The 5,354-nt window shown below is 36.0% G+C and overlaps 1 long non-coding RNA gene across 3 annotated transcripts; it reads left to right on the top strand.

Annotated features, from left to right (window-relative positions):
• Positions 1–1,787: 1,787 nt before the first annotated feature.
• LOC141368864 (uncharacterized) lies at positions 1,788–4,450 on the top strand. Of its 3 annotated transcripts, none has more exons than XR_012372299.1 (3): positions 1,788–2,045; positions 2,746–3,763; positions 3,890–4,450. It is a non-coding gene; the product is annotated as an uncharacterized lncRNA (long non-coding RNA). The 3 variants fall into 3 exon arrangements; XR_012372298.1 differs by having other exon boundaries at positions 1,788–3,302; positions 3,443–3,763; XR_012372297.1 differs by having other exon boundaries at positions 1,788–3,763.
• The last annotated feature ends 904 nt before the right edge of the window (positions 4,451–5,354 follow it).

Here is a 5,354-nt window from a genome sequence, read left to right as displayed (position 1 = left end):
ATGCACTTATTTGGACAAAACACGTGATGCACATGGTTCACATGACGCAACAAACACATATTTTGAAAACGCAAGCAACACACATGACACTCCCAACCAGAGGCGGTCTTAACATAAGTCCCTTTCACACATACAGTCTTTACTGGTAATTTACTGGTAAATTGCAGTTAACAGATCATGTGTGAACAGAACCTTTCCGGTAAATCAGTGCTCCCAATTTACCAGTAAGACAGGTTGTAAGATTACCAGTAATTAACCGGTAAGCGCTATGTGTGAACGAAAATTATAGGATTACCGGCATTTAGAACGGACGACGTCAGACCGTGCTGACAGCTTCGGGCCAATCATAGCGTTTTAATACAGATGACGCGTTTACCCCCGCACTGTTTACGGACGTTTCCACACACATGCTGCTTGAAACTTGAGCACACCTGAAGTTTATGTCCACATTTCTTCACCAAAGTTGTTTAAAACAGCTTACCGCCGAATTGCCGACGTCTTTAGCACGCCCTCTGCGAAGCCTAACGTGCAAACAGTAGTGTTGTTAAAAACGCATTTTCGGTTTGACGTCGTCTCATTCAATGTTGTTTGGTCATGAGCAACTTCGCGACTGTTTACCACAGACGTGAAAACAGCAAAATACGGACCGTGGATATGAACGACGTGGATTGTTTACAAATACAACACTGAGCTCGTCGCGTGCTACAGGTACTTCCGCTTTCTCAACGAATTTACTGGTATTTTGATACTGATGTGTGAATGATGTCTTACTGGTAAAATAACGGAACGCCACTGCGTGTGTGAACAGCACATTTTTGTTTTTACTGGTAAATTCATTCTGGTAAATTCATGGTAATTTACCAGATTTACTGTGTGAAAGATGCTATAGAGGCATAGGTGGGCGGCCCATTAGGTCATATTAGGGGGGCCCCCAACCAACCTAATAAATTAATTAATTAATAAAACCCTTATCATCATGAACACTTCAAAAGCATTGTAAATTGTATTAATATTCTATTTCACAATGAAATGCACTAGTCCGTAACGTTGTGCGCCTCAGTCCTGATTAAAACTGTTAAATGTTTAATACAAAATCCAGAATTTTTACTCTTTAATTGTCAATGATTTTTTTCAAAAACTCAAAACTGATTTGGGGAAACACACATGCAATTACTTATTTTCAATATAAAAAAGTGATTGTGGACTGGATTTTTTTTACCTTTTATCACAGTCTTGGCCATGTGAAAGATTAGTAATAACATTGGCTTTGATGCATTGCTAGTTTTTGTGCAGCATCAGATTAAAATTTTTTCTCCCTCATTTACTGTCCGTGGCTGTTTTTGCCCCATTGACGTATTCTCTATTGGTTTGTGTAGTGCTACACTTTGTGTGTTCTCTGCTTTCCATCTTCATTTTGGAGTAAACTCATTTTTTTCGTTCTCTTTTATAAATCGGAAAGGAGGCCCCATACATACCTTCGCCTTGGGCCCCCGATTTGCTAAATCCGCCACTGCTCCCAACACAAATTTTGAATTAGCGCCTCTCGGATAAGCAGTCATGAGCCGCCACTGACGCATACTATGGCTGGGCGATATATTGAATTTTGTTAATATTGGAATTGTTTCCCGGCTTTATATGGGATGAGACAGTATTGTCTATATCGGTTTGGTAAACTTTGCCAAAAATTGACACTGAGCTCAGACATAAGCTTTCCAACCAGCTTCTGTGTTGAGCTGTATATTTTCAAACAGCGATGAAAACCCTGTCTTTTTTATTCTTATCATATGCTACACAGCAAAATCACCAGTGTTAAATTTTCAGGGATGGTGTTAAATACACAGTGTTGATGCTGTTTTAACTCTATCTGGTAATAAAATAACACTGCCATTGCTAGGCCAGTGTTATATTCACGACAGTGTCAGTGTAAAACAAGGGTGTTATCAGATTTCACACTGAGCGGTGTAATTCAAGCCACGCCTCCACTAAACATTTCCTGTCAGGGATTTTACCGCCATTTTCTTTCAAAGGAGGACTGAAGAGAGCAGGTAAATCTCATAATATTCACATGGTTTAGCTAAATTAAACTGTTATTTCTCTGTCTGACTCTACGCAGCCATATGCCAAAACCCTAAATAAGATATTTTTCCCATTTTATTTCCCCTTTGTTCGTTATTTGGTTCAGTTTAATCAGAGCTACCTTGTGTTACGTTGTTCCCTTGTTAGTTTAGTATAAAGTTAAACTGCTAGCTAAGTTTTAACCAAGAAGGATAATATTAACAGGAGATATGAACGAAAGAATTGAACCATGATAAAACGCGACATGCACTACAAATTGAAGGTATGAAATTAAGTTAAATGAAAGCTCGTTTATTCACCATATGATGCTCGTTATGAGGTAACGTAATCATATAGATACCGTGAGTTAACAAGGTCGTTTACATGCACGTGAGTGCACGGATATCGGTTGATTATTCAAATTACTGAAAAACACGGAGAAAACCGCAACCGGATTGTCATGTGTTTTTCTAAGATGTATGCAAACAGGGTAAATATCGCCAAACCAACAATTAATTTACCAAAACCTCACAATATATCATCATTTGTATGCACAGATTGCTGGATTTGATGCATTGTGTGTTGTAGGCTAAGCTTTTCGTGGTGCTAGATGTCAGACAGATGCAAATTGCAAATACATACGAAAGTGTAAAACGTGTATGGCGAACATTTGTTTTTCTGTCATTATAGATGCTAGTTTGGTGAAAGTACACACTGAGTGCTTCAAATCATTCAGAAGAGATGCTGTTTTTAGGGCAGTTTATTAAAGAAGACCTGACATGGATGACTTCCAATGAGAAACGACTGCTAACACTTATATAAATTCATTACAGAAGGTAAGTTTATATATTTATACATAAAAATCATTTTATATGACATAACTGAACAGTTAACCAATCTTTTTAGTATATGTAGTTTTGTACATATTATATTAATCTGGCAAGAAAGTCACATGACCTGCTGCCAACTTTAATAAAAATATATTATCTTCTCATACATCGTTTTGCTATTGATGTCATATTAAATGGCAATCAAATTGATTACTATTTTAAAAATGTATAAATGAAAATTCATATTGTCTTGACTGCTGTTTTTAATATAAAAAGAATGTTGAGTTTTCAGAGTCTTTATTGTCATTTTTTGTTATAAGACCCTACCAGACTACATTTGAATACGGCATACCCATGAATTCTGGAACTGTTATTCCTTAACCCAGTTTGGAGGATAAGAGCTAACCAACTAGTTATGTGAGTACACACAGTACATTAGTACTGTACACTGTCTCTAACATGATTTATTATACTGAGATGATTTTGATTCAAATAACGGTTAAAACTGCACCCTTTTTGGTATTTTCTTGACTATTTTTGTGTTTGAAAATCTGCAGAAATATGCTGAGGCGATGTATTGCAAAATAGCCAACATACAACAATTAAAGGATAATTGCAGACTACATCCTGATGAAGGTTGGATGAAGATATGGATGACCCTCTGTCTGGTCAGTTTAAATATGGTAAGTGTACATGGGTTTGCTACTTTTACAGTTTTAAAGTTTAACTGCATACTCATGGTGTTTAAATTCTGTTTTGCTAGGACGGGACAGTGATGTGGCAGCTCTTCCCTGACTCATTCACCTCTTGCCTTCATTTGTGAAAGGAAGAAAGACTGGAGAGGGTCAATGTGCAACTGAAGCTACTGATTGTGCTGTGTAAGTTTTTTGGTATTTTGTTCTAGTTATTTATTCAGCAGTTAGTTTGCTTGCATTGTTCACCCCATGTAAATGCATACAAGTTCATAAATACATTCATCAAATACACTCTTTTAAAACACTTAGGTGATGAGCATCAATCCATGCTTTGAGGGGGATGAATCAGCACAGCCCTGCCTGCTCTGCGTTGGGAACAAAAGTTGCATCCAGAATTTTTGCATCATTCTGGACCAAAAGCCATTCCCTCCATGATGAAGACCACTGATGCAGCCTTCCACTACTGTACAGTAAAACAACTACAGAACTTAATACCAGGTTGGAACGTGTTTAAGAAAAATGAAACGTCTTTTGAATTGAAATGTCTGTTTTGTTATGGAAAAATCTTTAGTATTGTGAAGGATAAGCATTTCTGCTTGCCGATAAGGTAATTGCGATGTATTTTAATGTTCAAGTTTTGAGTAGGGTGGCTAATTTTTTTAACTCTTATTTGATTTATTAAAGACCTTTATAATAAGTGGTTTTCATGTCACTGCGCTGTGGTATAAGATAACTTTCATTATTCCATACTGTATTCTGTTTCTAATTGTAGCTGAGGTATTTAAATAAGCAGTGTTAAATGCAAAGTGTTGTGTGTATCAATGTAAATATTAAATGTGATTTACTTTAATAAAAAGAGGTTTTGCAATATTTCTTGTCATTTTTCTTTTATAGAAACAACCCATTAGCAACAAAAGTGGCTATTACTCAGTATTTTAACACTTAACATTGCTGAATTCACATTACACTGGTGTTGACCTTAAATTAGGAGTGTTAATTTTTAACACTGTATTTCTGTGCCAACACCAGTGTAGTGTGGAAACAACAATGAATAGTGTTGAACAAAGTGTAAAATTTAACAATATTGAGTGTTAAATTAACATATAATGGGTGTTGTTAAATTAACACTACACTTTTGACTAAATTAACACAGTGTAGTGTGGACACATATACACACTTTGCTGGTGTTAAAATTGACACCGTGGGTGTTATTTTAACACCAGTGATTTTGCTGTGTATAATTGTGACAAGCGCATGTAAACATCAAACCCCATTTATCGTATAGCACCATTCATAAAAAATTACAGAGATGAATTTGGTCAATATCGCCCAGCCTTCGCATACCTAAATTCAATCACTTATTATGTAATTATATTTTGCTGAATTTGTGCTAAACTAAACTTTTTTGTAGCAAGTTTATGCATTTGCCAATTTTATCCAAAGCAACTTATTGTGCATTTTGCATGACTGCTGTTACTTGATCTGCAGGTATGAGTTTTTTTTAAACCCTGTACCCCTTTAGCCACACATTGCCTTCTCTGATGTTTGTTTGTTTTTTATCTCAGAGGAAAAAACTTCATTTTGTATTTATTCCAAGCTGAACATTTTAGCTCTGCATTTATCTTCAGTGTAATTGTCTATGCAGTCTGAAAACACAGCCATACGTTATTTTGATGGCTTTTTTTAACAGGTCGTGAATGAGAGGTGTGGGTGGGTAATTTGGGTCAGAAAGGATTTAATGATGCAATTTTTCTGTTTTATGTTTATTTGTGAC

Source organism: Misgurnus anguillicaudatus, chromosome 11, assembly GCF_027580225.2.
Source record: "Misgurnus anguillicaudatus chromosome 11, ASM2758022v2, whole genome shotgun sequence".
NCBI classification, from domain to species: Eukaryota; Metazoa; Chordata; class Actinopteri; order Cypriniformes; family Cobitidae; genus Misgurnus; species Misgurnus anguillicaudatus.
This window is presented reverse-complemented; position numbering and strand designations above follow the sequence as displayed.